Genomic DNA, 27,132 nt, shown 5'->3' on the forward strand with positions numbered 1-27,132 from the left:
ATGTGTAAAATCTTTGGCGCGTGTTAAAAATGCATGTGGAATAGCTTAGAAAGGACTGAAGGGATGGTGCAAGGATTGAATGTACTTCAGGCACAGACCAAAATTACGGTTCCAGAATAAGCCTGTGGTTTTTAAGGGACAAATAACTGCCACAGTAATTATTTAATGGAGCTAAAACTTTCCAGGTTTGGAGTCGGTCCAGCTGTGATATATTTCCAGAAACAGGAGAAGGAGCAGTGCAAGACTCAGCCCTAATCTGAAGCAGAAGAAGTGTACATCATCTGTGTGCTCACTGGAGCACAGGAGCAGCTGAGCATAAAGAGCCTTTCTGCACGGAACAGCCGCTCTCTGCAGAGCATGATTGAAGGCCGTGTATGGTGACAGTAGTCCTTGGGAGCTATTTTTAAAATGATCTCCAGAAACAAAATAAATGTATATGTTTTTTAAAATGAAACATTACAAGGAATTGTTGGAAACCAAAACAAGTGATGCTAAGCTTTAACTTGAGCAAGGGCTTTCCTCTGGTTTCTTACTGCTCTACAGAATGGCTCCCTCCCTAAAACCCCTGTGATCCAAGAGGATTGTACATGCAGCACTGAACTGTCCTAACATCTCTGTCTCATCATCTATCCCAGACCTTGATGCCTGTGTGGACAGAGACATGGATGAAGGAGAAAGGGCGTTGCTGGAAAGCCATACTTCTGGGTTCTTGGAATGGCTGCAAGAAAGACGTGCCCAAGGAGAGACTGAGTCACGCTGGAGACAGCTGCTCTGCTTCATTTCTGCATGAAAGGGAAATGTTTTAAATCTCACTCCCTTGATGGGTCCAGAACAGTAATGGCCTGGGCAGGAAGAGGGTAGATCAAGCTTTGGGCTACACTCAACACACAAGTTTTTCCTACTTGCTGCCATGCAGCCCAAATAGCAGCCTGAGAGAAGAACCACCCTGAGATCCTAGCAGGGATGACACCAGCATGCTGCTACAGAAATTAGTCTTTAAAATCCTTCAAATTTTAATAAAGGTCAGTATCTTCTTCTACAACATGCTAACATTTGTCCTGTGTGACTCAACGTAGGCTTTTAACTCCACAATGCACTAGCTTTTCCACTAAAGACTGAAGTCAAGAGTCAATGGATCATTGCTCTCCAGTCACACAGGGATGAATGGGTGGATGGAAGAAGATCGTTTGCCTTTTCTTGCAGCATGATTTGTGGGATTTGATCTGACCCATCATTTTGGATTTCTGGCACAGGCAACCCAAATTTGGCCATCTCACATGCAACTGAGAGCAAAAGATCAGACCCTTAGCTCAATGAGTCGTTTGGCCCTATGAAATCCAAAAAGCACAGACAACATGGAGCCATCCTGGGGCTGGCTCTGTAGCTGGAAAGTTGCAAGGCCAAGAGCACTTCATTGTTGGATGATATTTTTACGACTCAAAGTCAGAAGTGCAGAGCAACCCCTTTGGAGCTCCAGCCTAACAGCTGCAGCACAGGTCATTAATGGGATCACGTCAAAACGTGCTCTGCCCTACTGTTGAGCTACCAGCCTTGAACAAACACACTGATTGCAAGGAGAAAGAGGAAAGGGAAGAGATAGGGGAAGGGAGAAGCTGAATAATATTTTTAGATGACAGGACAAAATAACCAATTGTAATCTCAATTTAAAAAAAAGAGTCACCCATTCATTGTCAGCAATGAATCTGATCAAACTCAACCTCCACAGAATAATTGATGCTGATGGGGATTACGCAAATGCCGTTCTTAACAAATGCCTGACGGTGTACATTTACATTTCTTTCAGTGAGGTGGATATGATTACGCTGAAGAGTCGTCTTGTCCAAAGAAGAAATCTGTGGATTGACAATCCATCCCTCCTGCGTACTCACAGGCACGGGCAGGTGACAGCAGCAGTTGTGGGGGAAAAAGGCTGGGCACATCTGTGTTATTTTTATTAGCATACACATTATATGTGATACTTTGATACTTCACTTTTGCTATTGATAAACAGACTGGAAAAAAAATGTTGTCTTTCATAGTTTAGATCCAAGCCCCTCTTCCAGTAAGCACATTAAGATCTTTCAACAGTCAAAAGTTAGAAAAAACTATTGATGCTGTCTGCACAAGAAAGACAGTCCCAAGAATCAGGTGGAGCACGCTGAGATGGTCTGAAATGTCCAAGCATTGCGCTCTCCTTTGGGACAGCAGATATAAATCCAGATTTGCAAGACTACTTGTTAAAACTGTAAAAGACCCCGGGCCAAACTGTCTCATAGGATGCAGCATGATCCAGACCTACAGCAAAATCTCATACTGAGTAAGCACGGTATACAGCTTATGAAGACAGAAGACATTTAAAAGGATGACTGCTCATTCAAAGTGAAGCCACAATCAGATTTACTTACCTCCAAACGTACCTCACAATGACTGAGGCTCGGCTCGGTCAAGTGCTCTGACCGGTTAACAAGAAGCAAAATAATCTGGAACAGAATGGATGAGACTCTACGTTGATGCACCAACCTGAGCTAAACCCTGCTGCTGGCTGAGCAGAGCACTGCTGCAAGGGATGGCAGAGAAGAGCTTTCCTAAGCTCACCTGATACAGCACACGACAATCCCAAAATGGGCAGGGACTGGAAAAATCCACTCTCTGTAAATATGCTACAGATAGAAGAAGTTTTAGCATGTCTATTCCTTTTAACCATTTGCAGCTTATCATCCCAGGATACAGGGGCAATTTACCGAAGGGCTCCTTTGGTGAAACTTTGTGGCATTTCATTTGAGGCCTCAGATTGACAGAAACAATGTTTCCCTAATGAAAACCCCATACCAAAGGCTGCCTCAAACCCACTCAATGGATGTATGTGACTGATCTCACAACATTTCTGTTTAATCAAATACAATCCATGCATGTGTTCTGCATTTCTAAAGAAAGGCAGACTTTCCCAGGTACATCTTTCTCCGTGTCACTAACATGTAATATCAAAGCCCCAAACTGACACATAAATGACAGCATTAACTCTTCAGTTACTGCTGACTGGAATGGGGAGGACCATTATAGAGATCTCTGCAGATAGCAGGTGGAAAGCATTGCTGTGGGGAAGGAAAGGAAGAAGGAAGGACAGAGGAGATGTTTTAGGACAGGGGGGAGGGAGAAAGATGGAGATAGGAATAGGCAGGGAAATAGAGAAAAATGAAATGGTAGAGCGTGTGTATTTTCTAACAGTAATATTGGATATGAGAAATAAATGGATACGGGGAATAAAGAACATTATCTGCAATTGTTGTATTTCTGATCATCGTGCTAGCCTCCCACTGATATGGCTGAGATACTTCCTCTGAGCTGAGTGCACATTATTTGTACTTCAACTCACAGATTGGCATCAGAGCACGAGTTGGGCCTTTCAGGCAGAATAAATCTGACATTCTTCCTTTCGATCTCTGTTTAGCATTTGAGGAAAAAAAACCAAACTTTTTCATAAATATGTACAGGATGTGCCAAGATGAATCTGCCTTCAGGATGGCATTTTGGTGGGACTGCACTGCTGCAATTCAAAGCAGAATTTGGCCTTCGACTCTAATTGCTCCCAACTCTAGAAGTACTGAATTGATTTTATTCAGACATGAACTGTTTTCTCCTTCATCACCGAGGTCTATAAAACAAGGCGAGTTCAAATTTCCTAGCGTCAGCTCTTCTTGAGTTATGAGGGCAGAGAAGCTGCAACCGGAACAAATAGGAGTAGCTGGTTTCTCTTCACGCCCACATATCATAAAAACAGCCAAGCTGATTTTGCTGAGAGTTCTCAAAAATATTCACCTATAGGCTGGAGTCAAGCCTGAGAAGTACCTTGCCCCACCTGAGGAATGTGCTTTGGGAAATCTGGTGCAGCTGAAAAATGGAGGGGAGCCTGGCAACAGAAACTGAGCTGAAGCTGTAATTGTGGTTTACTTTCACAGGACTAATAAACAATTCTCAATTCTTGGCCATAAATCAGCTTTGTAAGGATGCAACTTGTTCCTGAGTGGGCCTGTGGCTTTCTCCTTTCCTAGAAGAGACAGTTTTGCTCCGAGATCACATAATCATAGGCTGTTTGGGGTGATTTTAATCTGTTTCATATGTCTGGCAGACACAACTCTGCCGTGATGACCACTGGGAACATCTGCATGGCTTTACCCAGCTCCTCACTCCCCGCCAGCTTCAGCAGAAGCTGAAGCTGAACCTCTCTTTCAGGTTCAGCCTCGCAGCCAGAACCACACGAGCTGCTGCAAAGCCTGTCCTGTGGTTTTATCATCACCCAACACAATGATGGCTTTTACATCAAGACACGTCTTGATCCTATCACTCCTTCAGGCACTGCAGGGACACTGCAGTTGTTGTGACTTGCTAACCCACTCATTTTTCAAGAAACATTTGAGCCCACGCTCATCTTCTGCAACTTTGGAAAGAGCAAAATAGATTTATTAAAATTTGAGCCTGTGGAAGCAAAAGCCCAGGTCTGTCTGCTCATAATGGAGGATGCTGCTTCAAATAGGAATTCAAGCTTGGTGCCTAAAAATTGACCTCCTTTGTTGCACATGATGCACAGAATAGCAGCAAAGGACGTTTTGGTTCTAGATGTTCTTGTTTGGCTCAAAAATATTTGCACTTAAAAATGTTCTGAGCATCACGGCACGCACATCCTTAGCCAAAGGCACTGATTACAGAACACCATGTATGCTACCCTGCTTCATGTGTCACTCCCAGGACAGGGAGTCTCCAGCAGAGCGTGCAGCCACTGAAGATATCACATGGGGCCACCATGTGAAAACATGTCATTACTCAGTTGTCACGCTGTCAAACGCTGCAAGCACTCACTGCTCTAGTGAGCCATGAATGACTCGGTTTGATCCCGATCAAGCTCTTCTGGCAGACACAGGAATACCGAGGCAGAAGTGCCCATACCAAAGGATGCCGAGTTTTGGGGGCAATCAAGGGCAAGTACTGTGGGCAGAAGACAGCATTTCCTCAAGGACCCAGGTATGTGCCCTGCTGTTTTTGCTTCACGCTGCTGAGACAGAAAGCTGGCACAGTCCCCTGATGCTACAAGGAATCCCCACTGAGTTCATCCCCACACTAACACTCATAATGAGATGCAGGGGAGCAGGACCTGTCCTACGAGGCACCTGCCATGCACTGATATTGCAGAGATTACAGGAGCAGAGCTGAGAGCAGATTCTGACACACGGTCTTCTGTCTGATTTCAGAAGTTAATTGCAATAAGGAAGCACTCCTGTTTGGAAATGAGTTACAGGATATGCATATTTATGGGGCTGTGCTACCCCAGGTGCACACATGCAACTCCCATTTAGCTGACGTGGGAATGCTGAGAGGCAGAGAGACAAATTAGGAGGATGTTTACCACTCAGCAAAAATACAGCATTCTTATTTAAAAACAATATGACGATGCTATTTCTAAAGCATCTGCAACACAAGGTTTTGCTGTCCTTCACACCAAATGAGTTACGTTCAGGTGACAGGTGACCCTGTGCTTCTCCCTGGCTTCCCTTTGAGAGTGGGGTTTCATACAGACTCAGCTGGCTGGGGTCTGCATGTGGAGCAGCTCTCAGCAGACCTGGGGGTGCTCCTGCTGCTCACAGCAGCTCAGGAATGAATGATGCCTGTGGTGTAGGGAGCACTCATGTACTTGGGGCTAATTTATTTTATGGATCCACTTCCCAAACACATAGTTAATGAGTACAGGATCTATAAACTACAAAACTCAAGCATGCCCCGTTGTGTCAAACACCAAGTGACTGTGATGAGGTAGGACCTCACGTGGCAGCTTCTTTCTTCGTAAGGCAGCACAGAGCGGCATGCGAAGGAACAGGTGGGATTTGACATCAGAACAAAGAGACTTGAAAAGAAACACACCCAAGCCCATACGCCAGCCAAGCTGCCTTGCTTGCCCCTGCCTTCCTAGGAGCCACTGAATGAGCCTCCAGCAGATTCTGAGCAGATATTTGGAGGAGAGAAGCAGGCAGTTTGCAGCTCCCTGCAGATGCCGTCACACATGGCACAGCAGCAGCACAGGAGGGCCCAGCAGCATGGCAAACCACCCCTGTGTCCCTTGTGCTATTTCTGTTCCACTGAAGTGTAGAATACCCAGCTGACTGGCTCGTTGGTGGGACTTCTGGGATGCATATTCAAAAGGGGGAACATTTGCCTGCAGGTACAGAGAGGGGCAAATGGGGAGGGAGGGGGAAACAGTTGATTCACAGCAGTCACTGCAGAGCAGCAAACATTTGCATTAATTTTGCTCATCCCAACAGTACATTCATTATACCTTTCCATATACTGAATCCATAAGTGTGTATGTGCTGAGCCAGTGGACTGCCATAGCAAGCTGCAAATAATGAATGATGTATTACCTCTCTTATAATGGATTGGTTATTCCAGCTATACTTGCCTTGATGCGATGAAATAAATGACAGCAATTTTGCTAATACATGGATTTTCTGCTCTCCCCCTCCTTTCCAACAGGGCAGAAAGGTGTCCTTTAGCATTTAAAGCCATGCAGGAACACAATACTTATGATGGAAAGTGACTATAATGTGAGTATGCCATAACCGTAAGTAGCATCTGGTTAGAAAAGAAGCTGATATGAGGTATAAAGAAGATATTTTACACATGACAGAGGTAATAAATCTGCAGTTTGCTGGAGGATTTAGATCCAACTGGAGATAAATTCATTGTGGATGTTTTTAAAGTATGGTATAGCTCCATTAAGAAAGGACTCAGAGTTGGAAGTGTTCCTGGTTCAACTGGTGATATCACAGCTGTGTCACAGATGGATGCCAGCAATCAGTTTGCTGGTTCAGATGGGAAGTGCATTGCATGAGCAGTGTTGCTACATCCTCCATTAAAATGCAGACCCTGATTCAGTGGCAAAGAATGACAGAACCATGGCTGACTGCAGAGTGGTCCCTCAATGTCAGTGGGAAATGCAGAGGAAAGATACTATGGTGACATCTTCATAACAAGATTATTGCAGGAAGGAAACTGCCATGCAGAAGGAAGACAAGGACCACGCAATGACTGGGAATGCTGGTGAATATCTAGGATGACTCTGAGTTCAATAAGATTCAGATTTCTTTAAGCTGCAGAGACTCAGAGTCTGATCCTCAGGCCACCAGCATCTGTGGAAGGTTCTCCAGCAATCTAAAGCCTTAACTTAGGTCTCATTTTATACCTGTGCCCTGTTCTGTCTCTGCAGAACAGCAGTGGCTCAGACTGCCCTAATCCTTGTCAAAGGGACTAAACTTGCCCAGAAGTCAGCAGCCCCAAGTTACAAGGGTTCAGTAGAGCTGGATGCTGAGCCAGATGCTAACTGCTGCCTGCAGCCAGCTGCACTTCCTCCAGCTGCTGCAGCTCTCATCTTCTCTCAGAGCAGCAGCACCAGCCCTGGTGAGATGACAGCTCCTCCTGCTTTCACTTGGTTACTCATTTTCTAGCTCTCCCAATGCTTACTGGGGTTCTCAGTCCTCAGAGTGTATCAGTCCCAGCTGACAGCATCCCACAGTGAAGGTAATCACTCCTGATGCTTATTGTAATCACCAGTATTACTGTTTTTGGCTACAGATATTTTTCCCCAATGAATGCTGACTTGCCTCTTTCCCTTCTGCCACTTTGCTTAAGTCACACGTGCCCTCAGAGGAAAACGTGGCAGCATCATGAACAGGAGCAGAGAGCTCTGTCATAAGGAGAGCTGGGATGCAACGTGATTATCATGTTAACCGCTTCACTGCCCTTTGGATGCTTGGCTCACATTCAGCAAAGTGACATCAATACGGTGCTCAAGGCAAGTGCTGCTAGGCATCACATTCAACTAAAATGTCAAGAGGAGCCCTGGAGGCTGTGGGGACCCTTGTGGGATGTGGGGCTGGTCAGCAAAGTGCTGCAGAAAGTACTGGGAGAGCTGAGAATTGCCTGGGAGGAGCACTGTGCCAGCCAGGTGCACACTCGCTCAGTGACACATGCAGCACATTGCATGGGGATAACATCGTGTGATCTAAAAGAGGGGAGACTGAGATTGGATATAAAGAAGAACTTTATTATAAAGGCGGTGATGCACTGGCACAGGTTGCCCAGAGAGGTGGTGGATGCCCCATCCCTGGAGACATCCAAGGTCAGGCTGGATGGGGCTATGAGCACCTGATATAGCTGTAAGTATCCCTGTTCATTGCAGGGGAGTGGGACTAGGTGACCTTTTAAGGGTCCCTTCCAACTCAAGTGATTTTACAATTCTATGATTCTGGGATGATCTCTGGGAGGCAACCAAACTAAAGGATACATTAACAACTCTATACAGCAAACATTAGGTAAAGCCAAAATATTAAATGCACTTTTGGCCTTGCCTTACTATTAGCCTTTTAGAGTAGACTAGATATTTAGACTAGATATTTAGATATAGACTAGATATTAGAAATAAATTCTTTACTGTGAGGATTGTGAGACGCTGGAGCAGATTGCCCAGTGAGGCTGTGAATTCCTCCTGTGCAGAGGCATTCAAAGCCAAGCTGAATGGGACTTTGAGCAACCTGGTCTAGTAGGAGGTCTAGTGGGTATAGAGGCTTATAGCAGGGGAGTTGGAACTAGATGGTCTTAAAGGTCCCTTCCAACCCAAACCGTTTTATGATTCTATGATTCCCTTCTCCTGTCTTCAGCTTGGTAAATGAATTTTGATTTGTACCTTGAAGGCCAGTTCAAACACTGATGAAACTGTGCCTTCTGTCTGCTAGCAACCAAGAGGCATGGATGGAACCCCCTATTCCAGTACTACCTGTGAGTTGTACCCATATCCCATGTTGGACCTCAGCTACAGCAGGGCCAGGGCTTTGCTGGAAATGGCTTCTTCAGGCCTGACTGCAGTAGAGCCATAGCCAGAATCTTGCCCCTTTGGCAAATAAAGGTTCATTTCCTACACAGTCTATCTTTTGTCTACTCCTTAATCCATCAGTGAAGTTACAAAGTCCAATTTCCATGGCAACAGACTGTGAGGTCAGGGAGAAAGTATTATGCAGGATCGAGGATCTGAAGTGGATGTAAGGAAGGAAAGGATAAAATTACTTTAAAAATTAACAGTCATAGCAAAGTGAATAATGAGGGGGGAAAAAAAGACAGGTTAGATAATCTGCTCCTGGTGGGAAGATTCCTGGCATTTTTCAAGACAGCTGGTGCCAGCAAAACAGACCTTTGCAGAATCCCAGTTTGAGTTTTCGCTCCCTTTGAAGTCAACCACAACTCCAATGGGGAGAAGATGTGAGTATCAAGTACTGCAGAGGAATTCCCAACAATCAGGAACATTTCTCAGCACCTGCTTTGCTGAGCAGGGATGCAACATGCAATGTTGGCCCCAGCCTTCAGTGAAAGAAACCCATTGCCTCCAATCACAGATTGTAGCACAGGGAGATTTCAGACATTTTTATTTCCAGAGAATGTGTCAATGTTTTTCCCTTGAATATCTGCTCACAACAATTGGGACCACAGCCTGCAGCTGTATCTAATTAGCAATTAGTTGTTCACACCTAGCACAGCCCTAAAGCTGGCACCCACATGGGTGCTGCCAGGAGTCCTGTACAACAACTAAGGAGAGAGGTAGGAATAGGCCTTTTTCTTGACAACATTCCCATTCGTTTGCCGAAGCCTGGGGCTGGACAAATTGTCACACAATTTCTTATTTTTCTGCAAGAAAGCTGGTAGTTCTCTCACATTTTAATAGGGTCTCCTGCTGTGCCGGGGACACAAAGCAGGAGCAGCTCCATGTGATTCCCTCACTGTGCCATCACATCTGTCATGCTGTGGCATCTCCAAGGGGCTGCAGCCCCTGCACACCATGACACCTACTGCATTTCCACCTTTGTTACCACCTTCCCCTTCTAGGGGATGATCCAGTACCTACAGTTCTCTGGAGACATGTAATTAAGCGTGTCGCCCCTCACCAGATGAAAGCTGCCAATTCATTATGCTAAGGGCTTGCTGCTTGTACCCCAGGATGTGTATTTCCCCCCAGTAAGTCTGCCTTCCTGCTTGCTCAGCAGATGCTGCACATCAGAGACTGAAGCTTGGGGGTCTCTGCTTGCCCCCCAGAGGAGCTTTCTCTGTTGCTCAGGCAAAAAGGGAAGGCAGGTAGTGTCAGTCCTGAAAGCATGCTGGTGCTGCGAGGCGAGGGGGGAGCAGACACGAGGAAAATCCTCCATCTAGGATTTATAATTGTGACTCAAAGTATTGCTTTTTCCACTGCTTGATCTGAGAGCATATTTGAGTTGATCTGAATATCAAAGACATTCAGAAAGGCGGGGAAATAAAAAAGCAGGGGAGGAGGCACCAAGATGGTAGTGCAGATAGCCCGGGTTAAGGATGAATAGAGGGGACATGCCTGGCCAGGGGTACAGCTGCTTAGAGATGGTTATTTTTTCCTGCTTTATTTTCTCTAGTAAACATCTTATGGTCTATTCATAGGCTACACGTACTGTTTTCGATGACAATGTTTCCTGATGTGGGGTGACACTGCAGCTATATGATACAGCTTTGCCCTGAAGTACTATGCAGTAATATCTGCTGTAAGGTAGTTCCTCCAAACTGAACAAACTCCAAACAGAACAAATCCAGAGCTTGACTTGGCTCCCATGGATGCACGCTTACCACACCGAGCCAGATAAAAGGATAGACAAAACCTGTGGGATGAAATGACACTCTACAAGCCTGAAAAGAGGAATGTATGTGCATGGTGGGACACAGCAGAGCTGCTGTGGTGTTTCTCATCCTCTTCACAGTGCATGGCTGTAGGAAGGTGAATGTGCTCAGGTCCATAATACACAGGAGACAGTATGTTCATAGCTGCCCTGTAGAAGGAACATACAGGAGTGCTAATCGTGCCATTTGGCCTGACAGACCAGATCATCACTTCTTTTATTGGTATTTCCCTCTTCCAGCAAAATACTCCTCCTCTACAATGCCAGGAGAGCCTGGGAGGTATTAGGAGAGAGAATGCCAACTCCACAGCATGTTCCCCATCACTGGCTCTACATAAATCCTTCACTGGGTCACATACATGAATAAAAACCACAGCCTGCTTTTATTATCCAAGGTCCATCAGTAACAGACGACAGTGTTGTCACCAACAGGATGGCTGGATTGCCAATGGCTCAAAGGGAAATGCAGCTATAAAATCTTATTCATATATATTGTATCTGTGTGTATAAATATCTATGTGCACCCTGATGTGTATGTGCATACAGATATGTATGCATATATAAACAGAAACCTACAATTACTATTTTCACACTCACAGGTTCTTAGAATGCTCCTATGATGTCATTAGCATCATTATTTTATTAATTCTATTTTCCTGCTGTCTTGAATTTAAACATAGCACATACGGTACTGAAATGTACCATAATCAGTCTTCCTTTAATTCTGAGCTACGATTCCTCGCACTTTTCCCCATATGTTGTTTTGTGGGTTAGCTCTGGTGTGACTTCCTTCCCTTCCTTATTGGTATCGAAATATTCTCGCTTCTGACTCTTTCATTGCTCCTATTGATTTCACACATTTCCTTCACATGATCACGGGTACTGTTTTCATGATTTGCACATTTTCACCCATCTATAAATTGGCTCTCATACAAGTCAGTCAAAATCACATTCTGATTAAAAAAAAGACATTAACAAAGTCTTTTTTTTTTCCTTCTATCCAGCTTTCAGATCAGTTTTGCAATGACTTAACAAAATCTTGACTTGTTTACCTGTAGTTTCCAGGTTGGATTATAGTTGCATTTGGGGTTCTCTTTTTAGGATCTACTCCAAGCTTGGCAGCTCCTTAAAAGTTGTGTGCTCTTCTCACAACTTGTCATCTTCCATCTTTATTCTGGCATTGCAGTTGGCTACCTTTGGAGGCTTAAAATTAGCATGTTATTATTGTTTCTGAAGACCCTTTAGACTTTGACTCCTACCTATTGGAGAAATTTTGATTTCTGTTTATGTACTTGCTCATAATTTGGGTTCTGTTTCCAATCTGTCACTTGCTAAACCATCTGTGCCATCTGGAATGTGCCTGGCCCCAATTTGGGGGGATTCTCTTCCTTATGAAATTCATGAGATTCAGCCTGCAGATGCTTTCACTGCTTCTCTGACAAATTTAGTTAATTTGGCAGCTTTGAGGTTTGCATTTTTCTCAGTTTGTAGGGCTGTATTTGTTACTATGCTATAGGTGCTGGGGGTCTATGGAACACGTATACACTAGAAACCGTCAAGTATCAACAGCTTTGACATAAAAGTTAACACAAAGATTTGGCTAGTCAAGATCCTTATGAGCCATTTTTTCTCTTGTGTGCCATAAAACCAAGGGAACTTGAGAGTGCAGGTATAACATAAATGAAATTCACAGCTGAACAGAAGGTCATCATCAAGTTTACGTTTCATATCAAGTAGCACTGCTGACACAGCATCCTGGAAGAGCTGGAATTGCCAATACTCTGCCTCAAATATTCCAGAGAGTTGAAATCATAACTTACCTATCAGCAAATTAAACCCTGAAAGGTTTTATAGATAAAGAACCGTTGCTGCTGAGTAACAAAAATATACTGGAGATCTAGGGATTTGACTTTGATGCTTTTCAACCAACTTGGTGAATCCAGTAGGTTGATGAAGGCTAATGAATCTGGCCAGGCTTTTGGTGGATTACCTGAATGACTCCATGTTAATCAAAATATATTGCACCAACTGTGGGTAAAATGGAAGTAAACAGAGCATTTGTGCTTCTAAATCTGGCGTTAGAGAGGTTACTCACTTATCAACATCTAGGCTGAAAGATCTTACAGCAACTTACTCTTTTTTTTCTATTATTTGATGTCTCAACTCTTTTCTGGTCACATTCAGCTCCTATAAATGAATGCACTGGTGTACAATGATAGAAAACTTGGTCCAAAGAGTACAGTGGTAACGTAAGACAAATATCTTTCTATTAGATTTCACTGAAAGCAAAAGGAATTTTTCCATTCAATTTCCCCCACTCTCCCAGACAGAAATTATCGAATGTGAACATGTGAAGTTAAGTATGTGAACATATATTCTAGCACCTTACAGAAGTCAGCCCACTGTCAGAAAGGTAATCCCATCCAGTTGAAGGGATTTGAAGAAAATGAAGAAACCCAGGTAATGAAAAAACTGAAACCAAAAGGCACATAAAAGGCACAGAATCACAGAATCCTTAAGAGTTGGAAGGGACCTTTAAGGGTCATCTAGTCCAACTCCCCTGCAATTAACAGAGACAGAGCAAACACAGAAGGGGAAAATAAACAGGCATGGATGGCTGTGTTTTCTTCTCCTGCACAGGGAGTCTTGGAGCTGTATTTTGCATTATTAACAGCAAGCTAACTGCCACAGCTTGAAGCTCCCACTGAGATGGGTGAACCTGACACCAATCCGTGGATGTATGCTGTATTTATATATCATTGCCACCCCCTTCAGATGTCTTAGCTGTTCTGGTGATTACAGTTGTGTTCAGTAACACTAAAGCACACAAAGAAGCCATCTGAAGTTAAAAGGTTCTATCTGAATTTATATTTGTTGATTTCATTAATGCTAAAGTCTCCTTTGGAAGATGCAAAGTTCTGTGGCTTGAGTTGATGCCAACGGGAAACATCCCAGCAGGAAGACTGATGTGTGCTTCATCAGGATGCTGGAAGGAGTCTGTCTGCTGGCCAAAATCTCTCTCCTACTGTTTATAAAACACTATCTCACTCAGCTAGCCCCCTTTTTACAGTTCATTACTGCACAGTCTTTTAAAAGAGTTGGCTGCTATTCAACCTCATGGATTCAGAGTTGCAGAAAAGCACCTTTCAGGGCATCTAAGCGTCCCTCCAACCTCCTTGCTACTCAAAGAACTAGGTAATATTTCACTAGGTCTTGTGCTTAGACATGCCCTGTTCTTTTCTCCCCCGATAATCCCAAGTGAAAAGAAAATCCATCGATCCTGTGTACCACAAGTAATTAGAACTGGGGCTGCATATCATTCCAGTGAGTAGCATGGGTCAGGATTTTAAACATGAAATGATTTTCAGTGGATTCAGCACTCTGTCTCAGCACAATGCAGCCTATAAATTGAAAATGCCTTTAAAAGATGGAGTTTTTATTCTTCATTGTCTTCAATTAATGCTACTATAATTTAGAAACCAAGCTGATATTTTTTGTTTGTTGGAAGCCAGAATTACATCGAGAGATATCACCATTGTATGTGCAATTACTTTTAATTCTCCTAACAATTTTTACGATTCCTTTCAAATAATTTGTCCCTCTTGTGTATTCATATTTTCACTTTTCATTGCAGGCATTTAATTTTTATTACCACAAGAAAGCATTCTGAAACCCTTTTATGATGAGTTTGTTTAATTTATCTAGTCATTAGCCTGTGATGAAAGTGATGCCTCCAACAAATCAGTCAAAAACCTTGTACTGGCAATATATACAGATCTGTTGTGAGGGGCTAATCTTTTATTAGATTACAGTTACTCTAAAAGCTGGTATTCAGTAGTTTAATAGCTTTTCTTAATTCTAATCTTCTGCACTCTAAGAAATAGCTAGAAGTAGAAGGTCTTTGAGCTTTAATGCAGTTGCATGGTTTTCTTTGGTAATTATTTACATTTTTATAAATTAAAAATTCTTTTTTTTTTTTTCCCTTTCCAGACAACTTCATCAACATTTGAATAAAACATTTAGGAGTAATTGAGAGATACAAACTGTTTCTTGTCCTTACAAGATGGAAATGTCAGAGCATGTACTTCTCTTGGCAATGAGCAATGGTTTTGGGCTTGGAGGTCTCTGGTTGGGACCAAGATTGGCCAAACCAAAATCGTTTGCTGGGGTCTGTTAGGAGTGTGCTTAAAGCTTTTGTGGCTTTGGTACAGTTGTTACCATAGTAAACGTTTTTGCTTACTGACATGATTACAAATTTTGATTAACAGTTTCATGTACAGCAGGAGGAACCTGAAATGAAACCAGCTTTGTAACTGTGGGAACCACACTAAAGAAAACCGAGGAAAACAGATGATATTTTCACGTAATTGGAATATGCTAAGGAGTGAAGAAATTGCTGATTCCTGAGGAATTTGCCAATTTTCTTTTCAAGCCTCTTTCTAACGCACTTACAAACGCATAAATTGTTCTAATGCTCTTTCGGTCATAAAAAGCGAATCTGTAGGGGAAGAACTGTTTTTCCTTGTCAAGTTGGGCACCCTGCCTCGTTACAGAAATGAAGACAGTCTGCTTCCTTCTCACCATGCCACCGTGATCAAAGGAGCAGGATGCGAAAAATTTCCTCGCTGGAACATGCTGTTATTCAAAGCCCTTTGTAGGCACCTCACTGCAAAACACAAGTGTCTGGTACAAGATTAAAAAAGGCGTGCATGTACTTATTTATTCAGGATGGCATTTTGCATTCCAAAAAGAAACATACGTATGTATCTGCACATGTGTGTCTGTGTATGCGGTCTCTAAAACTCAATCTGTGGGGCCTTCTCCTTCCCCCGGGGCCAAAGCTGAGCCCTGATGAGGACCTGTGCTGGCTGTGCTGGCTGCTGGCAGGGCTCTGCCATCCCTCCTCTGTCACCAGGCAACGCTATCAGCCATGCTGCACGTGTGCGCTGGACATTCATCACCACTTTGTATTTCCAGTTCTGCATTTTACTTTAGAAATGGAAGGTGTTCTTGAGTGAACAAGGTTTTCATTGGATGTCAGTATGCATTACCCAGCCTGCACACTCCAGCCCTGCTCCAGCCTCACTGGATACGCATCAGCCATTGGTGGCAGTGCAATTAAACTCTGACTCCCCCAGATGTGTGGGGGGAAGTGTGCAATGTCACCTGAACTGGGGACTTCACTATATGAATATGCTGCCATCCAGTAAGCTGCAGTGAGACCCTAGCTGGTTTCGACGTCAGGATTTGGATGTGTGAAGAGGCAGGGTTGTTATAAGATAACTCGGTGCATGACACGGCCAGCACGTGGTGATCCATCTGCAGGGATGGACACGTCGGAACAGATTTGAAAATGTTCCAGGAGGCACAAGACATGACTTCAGAAAGGGAGAATTATCTATCATTACCCTGCCTATGGCTTCACTTTATTACACAATACTTCCAGTCTCCTACAAGAATCTCCAAGAAAGAATGTAGGGTATATGGCTCTTCTAATCCTCATAAATCTGGAATTAACCCAATTACAGAGAAGGGCCGTCATTAAAAAGGAGTGACTGTGCAACCACCTTTTCAACGTCACTGTCACTACACTGACAATTTAATTAAAACTGCAGTGCATTTAGTTATATTAGTTCCTATCAATACAAAAGATACAGATATTTTTTTTATTTAAATCTCACAATGTACTTCAGCACTGCTATGCAGAGATTACACCAACAGATTTTATCATTCCTGACGATACATGACTATCTCAAAATAAAATCCTCATCTTCACACGAGATTTTCGTGCCAGAATGTAAATGGAAATGACTAGGAACAATCACCTTAACCACAGAAACATGACTCTGAGTGTATGAAGATCGTGTTCTTTATATCATACTCAACACTTCTGTCTTGTACACCTCTGGCTGGTGAAGGGAAAGAAAAGAGAGAAGAAAAAAAGGAAGAAGGAAAGGAAAGAGGAAAAAGAAAACAGAATGTGAGGGAATTACAAGGTAAGCAAGTGAGAGATTAATTTTAAATTGATTGTACTTTTTTTTTTTTTTCTGGTCAGCAGAACTCCACTGTGATTCTGGTCTCGCACACTCAGGTGTAAAGCTGGAGCAGCTGCCTTGATTCCTGTGGAGGTAGGAGGTACAAATGCACATCCAGTGAAAGCTGGTAGAGCTTTCCTTCAAGACTGAAAGTTCTCCTAAGTTTTTCAGTGATTGCTGACATCTTCTGTGGCTTTCTTCAAACATAGGAGAAGTGCAGAAAAAAATCGTCTCTGAAGTCAAGGAGATAGAAGCACACTGAAGGGGCAAAGGTTGTCTTTGACCTCCAGCTCTTTTCTGATGTACTAGTCTCTCTGAAATGTGAAATTCAGATTTGACCTCTGTCTATTTTCCTGCCAAGCACCTGACTTGCAGTCCTTATCAGACAGAAGGAAACAGCAGAGTAAGACATTGAGTAGTTTGCATGAAATCAGTATAAAGAAACAGATAACGCTTCAAGTGTCAGCAGCGTTCAGTTTGCTGAAGCAAAACCCAGTTCTCCTGAACTGCCATCATGGCACCTAGAAAAGAACACATGCAACTTAAAAGCTGAACGATGCACAAAAAGCCAGTGTTGGCTGGGAGGAGGATCTGGGGCAGAAAGCTGACTAGAAGGTTAAGCTGTTATCTGCCAGCGTAACCAGTGCCTCGTGCTCTAAATGATTATTGCTGTGCATGTAGAGCATGGCTGGAGGGTCCTGGCCACTGCCACAAGCTGATGGATGCTGCTGCCTCAGACTACTACGAGTTGGACTCAATGATCCTTGTGGTCACCTTCCAACTCAGAATATTCTGATTCTATACTAGTGCTGCCTTTACTGCCAAAGGCAATGTGAAGATAAGGTGGATCTGGCACCACCAGAACAATGGCATCCAAAAAGCCCACCTGTAGACTCATGCCTGTATCTTGCCAGACACCTTAACTGGTGAAGAACAAGAGGTGAAGTTTGCTGAACAGGAAGCATCATAGGAAAGGGGAGGGTTAGCTGCAAAGATAATCACCTGGGAGATGAGTTCTGAGTTTTGCTTTATTTGCACATGAAATTCTCATCAAAATGAGTCTTTTTCTGCTGCTGCTTCTGCTGTATTTCACACTTTTTTTGCCTTTTTGGGAGCAGTGTGTGTCATCTCCCAACTGTTCTCCTCAATCTGCATGTCAGCTGCTTGCTAGCACACTGCAGGCTACCAATAAGCATAACTAGCAGCCAATGAGACAAGAGCATCTTTGAAGATTCAGATGCAGTGCTCCCCTTGGGATGACTTGCTATTCCAGATTAAAAGCCCTTTGTGAATCCAGGAAGGGACACTTCAAGCAGCCAAAATACTAGATGAGTATGTTCACCTCGTGATGCAAGAATATCAAAGTTGCTTAGCTTCTAGAGCCAGATGAACAGCACAGGCAGAATAATTTGATTCATGCACCCTCTCAGCGCATCATTCCTTCCTTCATCACCTGGATTTTCATTTAAATGCTGTCTGATTTACTCAACTGCACACATCATCTGCAAGGTCACCCATTTGTCTCACATTTGCAACTGAATGTCCCTTTCTAACCTTCCTCTCCCCAGTTCTCTCTCTGCTCCCCAGGTAAACAAGTGGAGCCCGAATCTGGTGGTGTTGGATGCAATTTGATCTCAGCAGGATATCTCACTGTGCTCGGTCACACTGACCTGTTGCAGATTGGTGTTTATTATATTCATTCACACTTAGGAAAGTAAGTAAACAAAGAAACTATTCCCCTCAGAATGTAACTCAACATCCCAAAACAATTATGAACTAATTATAAACTGATTCTGCATGTAGGACAATTGAATGTTTAGTGGAAGGACAATTACCACCCTGGAAATCACCACTCTGCATTTCTTATTAGCACCAGAAGCAAGATATCAGGCATGGTGAAGACATGCTGCTCTGCCAAAGACTGAGAAACACACTTGGCTGCAGAAAGCTTGTGCAAGGCTGAACCTCTCAAGAGCAGAGCTGGCAGCAGGGCTCCTACACAGTGTTGCTACAATGGCGCTGGGATTGGATCTGTTTCATGAAAAGGGGATGATCTTAATACAAAGTTATGCTGTGATGACTGCAGTCGGTGACAGAAAGCCGGATAAACCTCAAGATGCTCTGGCTTTGGAAAGAGCATTGATGAAACCTTCTGTCTGCAGGAAGATGGTTGGCTGCCCAGTGCGGATGGAGTGTGCTGATGAGTAGGAGTTGCAAGAGACTGCAGAGCAGCCAGCGTAAGCCAGCACTAACAGGAGCTCCATCTGCAATGGCTTAATCCTGAATGCCCAATCAGAAGTGCTCCTAGTCAGAATTTGGTAAATATTTGCTAAAAGATAAATGAGACCAGTTTTTAACTGTCTCTGCATTACTCTTTTTTCCTTTCCAATTTTGAAAAAGAGAGAAAGCAGCTAAGTTTTAGGTATCATGGAATATAAAAAAAAAAAATAATCTACTTGTGGGTTTTTTTTCTGAAGAGAAATGTCCCTCAGGCTTCTCTCTTGCTTCAAAACCTCAAGAAACTTTGATGTTTTCAGTTTTAAACAGGTTAGTACAAAATAATACTGACAAAATCAAAATTTTCAATGAAAAATGTGTTAAAAAAACCCCACCATTATGAAAAATATTATCTGAAAAATAGATCCTTGCTCAAAAAGAACAGATTCTGCCTGGACTTTCCATCATCCCATGCCTGGAGAGAACAAGAAATACTGCTTGAGTTTCTGGCCATGTAGAATAACCAGCTCTCCAAGAGCACTTATATGAGTATTTAGAGCTTCATTCAGACATAGTTGCACATAGTAGATGTGGTGAGTCACCCTGCTGTTCTACTCCAGAAGGAAGACCAGGGAACACTCAGGAGGGTGGCACAGCTGCAGGCATTCAGACCAATGCTGGTCAGAGCTCTCCTTGGCAGCACGACCGCACCTCTGAGCTAAATAGGTCTGCTTTTGCTTCGTCTCCTCCAAAGTTCATTAGCATTGCCCAGCCTTAGGAAGCAACATTCTTCCCTCTCTTTCACTGCAAGAAATCCCAAATCAGTGTCCAGAATAGCTCCTGGGGTCTCCAGTGAGGTTAAATCATGACATACAGATCACTGGTCACTATCACAACTGAACCCAGTAATGGCAATGAGCATAAAATAAGTCACCCTATATTAGCATTTTCTCTAGCTCAATGTAAGCTCCTCAGCCATCACCCCTTCTCCCACTGCTAATGCCCCTGCTTATGTTTTTGCCTTTTTCCCAGCATCTCCTCACTACACTCTGGTGGGTTTGGTAATCACATAAGTCACAGGGCGACTCTACTTCATGTTAACCAAAAGTCTTGGCAGTACAAGCTTTTTCGTGTAAAGCATTTTTTCTCCTTCCTGCTCTAATTCCTCAGGGCTGTGGAGGAGTGGTGTTCAGCGTGCTTGGTTAATTTTTATTAATGTGATCTCTCCCTTTCCCTGTACTGGTTACATGTGGGCGTGAAGTTGATCAGCAAAGGGAAAAGTAAAGTTACACATCATTTGTCTTCTCTTACATTTCCATTGATCAATCCATACAACGTTATCCGTTTTCCATTAATTTTCTATTTGTAGCACACCTTATTTCTAGAGCCACAGTTAGCAAATTGATTTGCTGCTCTTAAGCAGCAGTTTCCATTTGCAGCCTGAGAAGCGGGATTAACACAGTGCACTCACCGTTTTGTCTCTGTCAGTGATACCTCACACAAAACAATTTTTCTGTTCAGTATGTTTGCTGATTGAGTTTTCCTCCTGGAACGACAAGCGCCATGAGCACGCAGCCTACTCCTTGGGCTCGAGGCCAGGTCTCCAGTGTAGGCACAGATTACAGCTTTTTGCAGCAGCATTGATAGGGTGCGTAAAAATCTGAGGAAACCAAAACATCTCCATTCCAATTCACATAGTGGCGGGTACATTGTCTTCACTGCTGTCACCCCCACTCCTCTACCAGGTTTTAAACAAAACTTGCTCAGAAACTTTGGGTATCTGAAGTGTGTTTCAATGTATTAGAAGATAATCTGTCAATTCATCAGATTGTTCGGGCATAATGCACACAAATGATAGTCAGCATAAGAAACATTGCTGTTTTTCTATTAATGCTTTCACATAATGCTCTCTTCCCTCCTGAGAGTTGATTAAAATGTAATTTAAATTGCTCCTGTCTTAGAGCTTCGTTGTCTATTATCTTGAACGGAGTCAGAGGCTCCCTATTGTGAGGGTGTTTAACAGCAGAACATCAACTGATCTCACTTCTGGTTCATTGCAGCCAAATTCTCCATCTTTCTCATATGCCTGATCATGTTCATTACCAACAGACAACGAGCAAAGGTGATAGCATCCAAAAGAGACGAGCCAATAACCAACTGGCATTTTTGTTTTATTCAGCAAAAACCAGCACCAGCTACTGTTACCATCTTTTACAGTGGAATAACACTGCAACACAACAGAATGGGACCTATTGCTGCTGTTGCAATTCTTTTGCCCACATTAAATACATCTCAGTGGATGTATATTAACTTCAAACACGCTTTACTACAATACATCATTGCAAAATATTGTCTGAACTTTCTGACTCACTACATGCTGTTTAATCACTGGAAACTATCCTAAAAATGCACTAATGCTCTAAAAATGCTAAAATAACTGGTTTGAAAGGGAGGAGAATTTGCCACTTATTTAAATTTATATTTAAAGACTTCATTCTTTAATGAAAATAAGAAACATCTGGCAACTAAACACCTTCCTCAAGAAGGCTGTGAAGTAATACACTTTCTTGCTTATCTCAGTGCAAATTCCCCATCCAAGAGACAAAAACCGTTGCACCGAGCTCTCTCCTAATATACTAATAATTTAATATCAAAGTAGATCACAGCACCGCAGTAGATAAACTGCAGTAAACAAAACTTTGTAACAGAAATCAGCACGATTTTCAATACAGCTGCTTTCTTTCCCCCTTCATTCTGGTACAAAGCCAGAAATCTTTCTCCATTTTTCACGCTAGGTCTCAACACAGCACATTTCCACATCAATTTGGCACTGTAAATTAGCTAGGAAAAAGCAAATCCACAACCAGTCAACATCACAGCTGCACCAATGCTGATCTCCACGACTAGGGCATCCAGTTTTGGCCAGTGTTAGTGCTCCATAGAGCAACCACATGAAATCTCATCTCACTTCTAAGCGCTTTACACCCCTGCTGTGCTTGCACCACATCCATGCAGCATGAAAAATGATGTGAAATCTTACCAGCTCTGAGAAACGTAATGCTTGCGTTGTCAATCTGACTTAGGGCCTTGTATTTACGTTCCTTGGAAAATATCCCACAGATGTGGAACAAAGCTACCTCTATCTCAATCAATTAAGCAGTACCTGGGAAGATCCCCAGGTCACGGGTTGCAGTCATTCATATTTTCCAGAAGCAAAAGCATTTCCAGGTGTGGGGCTGGCACTGCTTCAGTAGGGCTGCCACAGCAGCATGGTAGGGATCAGCCACACTGCAGCTCGCACGTAGGCCCTGCTCTGGCAAAGGGAAACCACTGAGCCCAGGGGTGTCAGAGCCCCACAGCCCATTGCTCAGGATTGCTCCCAGGCATGTTTCGTTCACTAGCATACATACTGGCATACATAGTACGAAGTGCTCATGAGAGACTCAGAATAAGACTAAGACCAGATGGAACCACTTCCAGAGGTGCAATGTTAAATGAATGCTGAGTGGGAAGAGGGCTGGGAAAAACAAAGCCTGCCTGGGTGGTGGATTTCACACATGTTTACACTACTTGTGAACATGCAAAATAATTATTCTGCTTATTTATATCACCAAGAAAATCCTTGGTCAACTGGACACTGTTGTAATCTAAATACTATACCTTCAGATAGTTTTTCTGCACAACCAATATGCATTTCCTGATTAAAAAGGGATTCTTTCATCTATTCCCAGCAGCAGGATCAGATGGATACAACAAACATTTTGGAGAAGCCATGACCAAGCTCTAAGCCATTATTTATGAAAGAAGGCTTTCAGAGGAGAGAGGTAATCACACAGCCACGAGCAGCGACACAAACACGCATAAGGGTAGAGTTGTGTTTATGGCTGACAGAGCTAGTAGAAATTTGTTAAGTAGATTTAGTAGAAATATGCCATCAGACAAAGATAAATTATCTCACTTGGCGTAGTATTAACTCTGCATTGTTATTGCTTAAAACATAGAAAGATGAAAAAATTCCAAGATTGCTTCAAGGGAAGTTGAAAGAACTCTGTGTTTCACCACAATGAAAGGAGATTTTTTTCCTGTTCCTTCAGGACCCATTATGTAGCATTTCTATTTTAATCTCCCAATTTGAAACCATTTACTTTGAACTTCTATATTCTATATTCAAAGATGGATTTTATTCAATTATTTTAAGCATTTACCCAGTTAACCTAAGTGCATTTTCTATCACAGGCAAAAGGATTTGAAGAACTGTGTCAAGAGGGATCTTGAAAATGTCGTCATTTGGTTCTGCTGACCGAGACTCCTGAACTAATTACACCTGACAACAGGAGACTCAAAATCAGATAGAGCATGAAAACTGAGAAACAAGCAAATTAAGACAAACATGCATGAGCTAAATGGATAAGTTTTTCCCACTTGCTAGCAATTATGATTATAACACAAGCAGTATGGCTGTTGAATTATGCATCCGGTGTCGGTAAGAGCCACACATTCATTCATTAAGACTCCTGCCAACCTAATTCCCAAGAAAAAGTTTTTATCTTCACTTTGACTTGCATGAATCTGTAGCAATTCTTACAACAGCAGTGTTTTTTGGTTTGGAACTCTAAGGGGCTTAATGTGGCTGCAAAGCTGAAATGGTGACCTTTTAGCAACACCTATCTAAATCAGGAATGCTGAAAAAGGTGGAGACCATGCACAACCCAACCTGACTCAAAGCACTAGAAGACTCTGGAAGCAAGTGCCTGCATCTATATTGGCAAACAGTGTGGTGCAACAGGTAGGTAGCTGTAAAGTGGAGAACATGTACACTACATGTGTTTTGGGGGCTAGTTCTGATTAGCTTTAGTTTGGTTCTGCAGAGTGAACACCTTAGGCGGCTGAGATGCATCAGTGTGCTCTCAGGCTGCTTCTTCCACCTTTGTTTCACCTGCAGGGATGCAACTGGTAGCACACTGAGATTGCTCCTTGATGAGAACCAAAGTGCAGCGCAGGGACCAGGAAGGAGACACGCTTCTTTCTAATCTGAACAAAAGTGTGGCTGACCTCACGTAAACTGCCTGGTCTACATGAGAACTCCTCACTGCAGTCCAGAGTGCTATACCAGGATACAGAGTAGAATGCAGTACTCTGAAGCCACTTTAAGGGCAGCCACTTACGCTTTGGGCACTTGAGAAATCAAGGAACTTATAATGCTATTTGTCTACAGTCAAAAGATTTTAATACAGTTAATAGACAAAGGAAAAGATACTTAATGAAACAGGAAAAATTTCACAGCAGCTGTTAGCTTTGCATTCTATTTGGGAAGGTTCCTGCAGTAAAACACTATAATTTCTGACATCTTCCCATCTAAACATCTCAGCAGATAACAAACAACCTGAAAGCAGACATCATTCATACGTAGAGCTTATACATTGCTTTGTGCTCAAATTACAAACTGCTTTGCATAGTTTTAAGCACGCAGCTCTCACTGAGTTCAAATGAGTTTCACATGACTGAACCATCATGAGCTGCTTAAAAAATATCCCCCCTGGGTCTTAAGCAAAACCTCCTTGTTTAAGTGTTGATTATTATTTTTTCTCCACTGAGATTAATTAAGATATTTAAGGAGCACAAGGGGAAAGGAAAAATAGGACTTGCTCATCTGATTCATATTTCCGTGCATGCGGGTTATTTTCAGTTGCGGCCGAGATCCACTGGAAAGAGAAGTCAGCATGTACATGCACACCTCTGGTCACAGACTTTAAGGCAACAATGCTGGTTAGCTAACACAGGAGTCAGAGCTGAGAAACCGTAAAGACATTTATAATGAGGGACAGATCGACTCGCATGAATGCTGCTAGAAGCTAATGTTAGGCAGCCAGACACTAGAAAACACTTTGAAAGTGTGAACATGTTTATATTCTAACAGAAGTACTGATATTCTGGGAGCTCAAAACCACCTCTTGTTATTTGCAGATCTACTTCGTCTGCAGGATGAAGTCCACTGAAAAAGAAACCAAAATGAAAAAAAGATATTCTTCCTTTGCTGTAGCATAAATAGAGGCAGATCTGAATACTGTACTCCACTAGCTGTAACAACCACACCAAGTTAGCCAGTTTACAGGACTGTGGTCCAGGACAGCAAATCAGCCCTGGAAAAACATCATTTAAGCTCAACTGCAGGTGAGCAATCAGGATCTAACTAACCTTTTTTTCCTCCCATGGGGCTGATTTGCATGAGACTAATTTAAAACACAGAATAATACAGGCAGTGCATGAGCAGTTTAAAAGTTTATAAAATATCCTAATGCTCTCAGTCCTCAGACAGCTAATTTAGATTTTTGCTGTGGATTAACTCGCAAGCAGTCCAAACTCGTCTTTCCATTAACCCATCTCGATTAGCAAGATCCTGACTGCCACATGAGGAGGGAGCTCAGATGTGCTCATATGGATTTTGAGGCTGAAGTGCCCCGATAACTGTTCTCCTTTGTGACAGAGGGTCCTTTTAAATAGCTTCACTAATCTGACGTACGGGTTAGATGGGGAGGAAAATCTTCAGTCACATCAGCTTAAGAACTAACCTCCAGGATATGCATTAATTGAGGCAGTGCACACTCTGACAGAAGCCAGGGCATGGTCTCAGGCAGACTTTGAAGGCTTAGATCTCCTCCCTCTTCCTTAGACACAAATGATCATGACATAGTAGAGCAATTAAAAAAAAAACCCAAGTACCCAATAGAGGGGAGACAAAACAATAAAATACTATTGAAATGCAATGCCTACTTATAGAGGCATTCAATTAATCAGTTTCTGTGCACATGAGGTAACATTAAATACCATCCCAGCAGGCTATCCAGTAACTTTGTGAGTAATAATTACAGCTCCCAAAAAGGACACAGCAGGAATACTGCTTATCCATCAGTGTGTGACTCTTTGTACATGCCCACAGGATAAATTTTCTTATGTGGAGGAGAAAATACCCGCATAAGGGTATTCAAAGCTTGCTCTGATACTGAGCCAGAGGTCTACAGTAGGTCTGCCTTCATCCACTGCAAAAGACCATGATGAGATAACAGGCTTCAGAATATTTTCATATGGGCCTAATCAGGATACGGTGCTGAATGGATCATTATTTGGACCTGATAATGCCATTTTATCTGATGATACAGCACAATCTATACAAGGGACATTCAGCTGGTGGCTGTTAACAACTTCTGAAGCAGAGGCTGATGCTCAGAAGCACCTCAAGTGGATGACCAAACTGAAAGAGACCACAGCCTCCATAAACAATAAACACAAACTTGTTGGTGTGTTTCACTACACAAAACTGTCTCATGCAAATTCTGGGTGAATTTTTTGAAAGAAGCAGCAACACTAAGTGACAGACCTGAGGCAGACCTACCTCAGTGCTGGGAATGGCAGTGGGCAGGGAACGATGCACCACTGCCACCTGCAAGGCCTCCACCCCAATGGTCAGGAGAGGGCCCCCTTCTGCAGAAGTGACCAGCAAGCACCTTCATGAACATGGCCATGTCTTGAGGAGCTGGGCAGATACTGGAACATAACCACTCTTTTTAGTTTGATTTTGTGTGTGTTACCCAGTGGTTTCATCAAGGAATTTTGCTCCACTCAAACTCCGTTACAAAATATTTCAATAACACAACATTTATGTAAAACTGTAGATTATTTAAAATACAGTGATTCATACAATTTGGACACTATTGCTTGCTTGTTGAGAATTTTCCCAATTTTTTACTTCATTTTTTCAGAGCTTCATTCCATGCTTTCATGGCTTCCACGTTAGTGAGCAGCCCAGGAAGATGAACAGGGTAGTTCCTATTTGGTCAAAGACAGCATTTCATGCTATTTGCAAACTTAAGCAGAAACAAAGCCTATCATCCATACAGACAGTGCAGCAGGCATTGAAGGCCACACATTCCCCCCTTTTCCCAGTGAATGACTGCAGCTTGCACACAAAAAGGAGCTGTGGAGCAATATGATGGAGCACGGTTGTGTTTTGGACCTTGGCACACACACACATTGTCTAGTGTATGTACAAACCAGTTTTCTTACCAGCTTCCTAAAGGCACCATGGAGTAGACTAGATCAGGACCCTCTTAAAAATGAGAGCTAGTTCTCGCCAGTGTTAAGGACAGTGGATC

General features: G+C 42.9%; 1 protein-coding gene and 2 long non-coding RNA genes across 11 annotated transcripts in view; 2 read left to right on the top strand and 1 right to left on the bottom strand.

Moving 5' to 3' along the window:
- LOC122189574 overlaps positions 1–7,832 on the top strand; it is a 52,745-nt gene extending 44,913 nt beyond the window's left edge. For 3 of the 5 annotated variants that reach the window (XR_006181866.1, XR_006181864.1, XR_006181867.1), the window contains 2 exons: positions 186–5,016; positions 6,520–7,832. This is a non-coding gene — a long non-coding RNA (uncharacterized LOC122189574). The remainder of the gene's footprint in view (positions 1–185; positions 5,017–6,519) is intronic. The other 2 variants (XR_006181865.1, XR_006181868.1) reach the window with 2 other exon arrangements.
- The window catches only part of TMEM108 (transmembrane protein 108), a 153,625-nt gene that overhangs the window by 24,926 nt on the left and 101,567 nt on the right, over positions 1–27,132 (bottom strand). The window lies entirely within an intron of this gene.
- Positions 14,726–26,505, top strand: LOC122189575. 2 transcript variants are annotated; one of them, XR_006181870.1, is made up of 6 exons: positions 14,726–16,726; positions 18,353–18,479; positions 18,569–19,083; positions 22,714–22,806; positions 23,219–23,768; positions 24,947–26,505. It is a non-coding gene; the product is annotated as an uncharacterized LOC122189575 (long non-coding RNA). The 2 variants fall into 2 exon arrangements; XR_006181869.1 differs by lacking the exon at positions 14,726–16,726 and having other exon boundaries at positions 16,738–18,479.

Source organism: Lagopus leucura, unplaced genomic scaffold (assembly GCF_019238085.1).
Source record: "Lagopus leucura isolate 7727_CA_CO unplaced genomic scaffold, USGS_WTPT01 Super-Scaffold_100157, whole genome shotgun sequence".
Classification (NCBI taxonomy): Eukaryota; Metazoa; Chordata; class Aves; order Galliformes; family Phasianidae; genus Lagopus; species Lagopus leucura.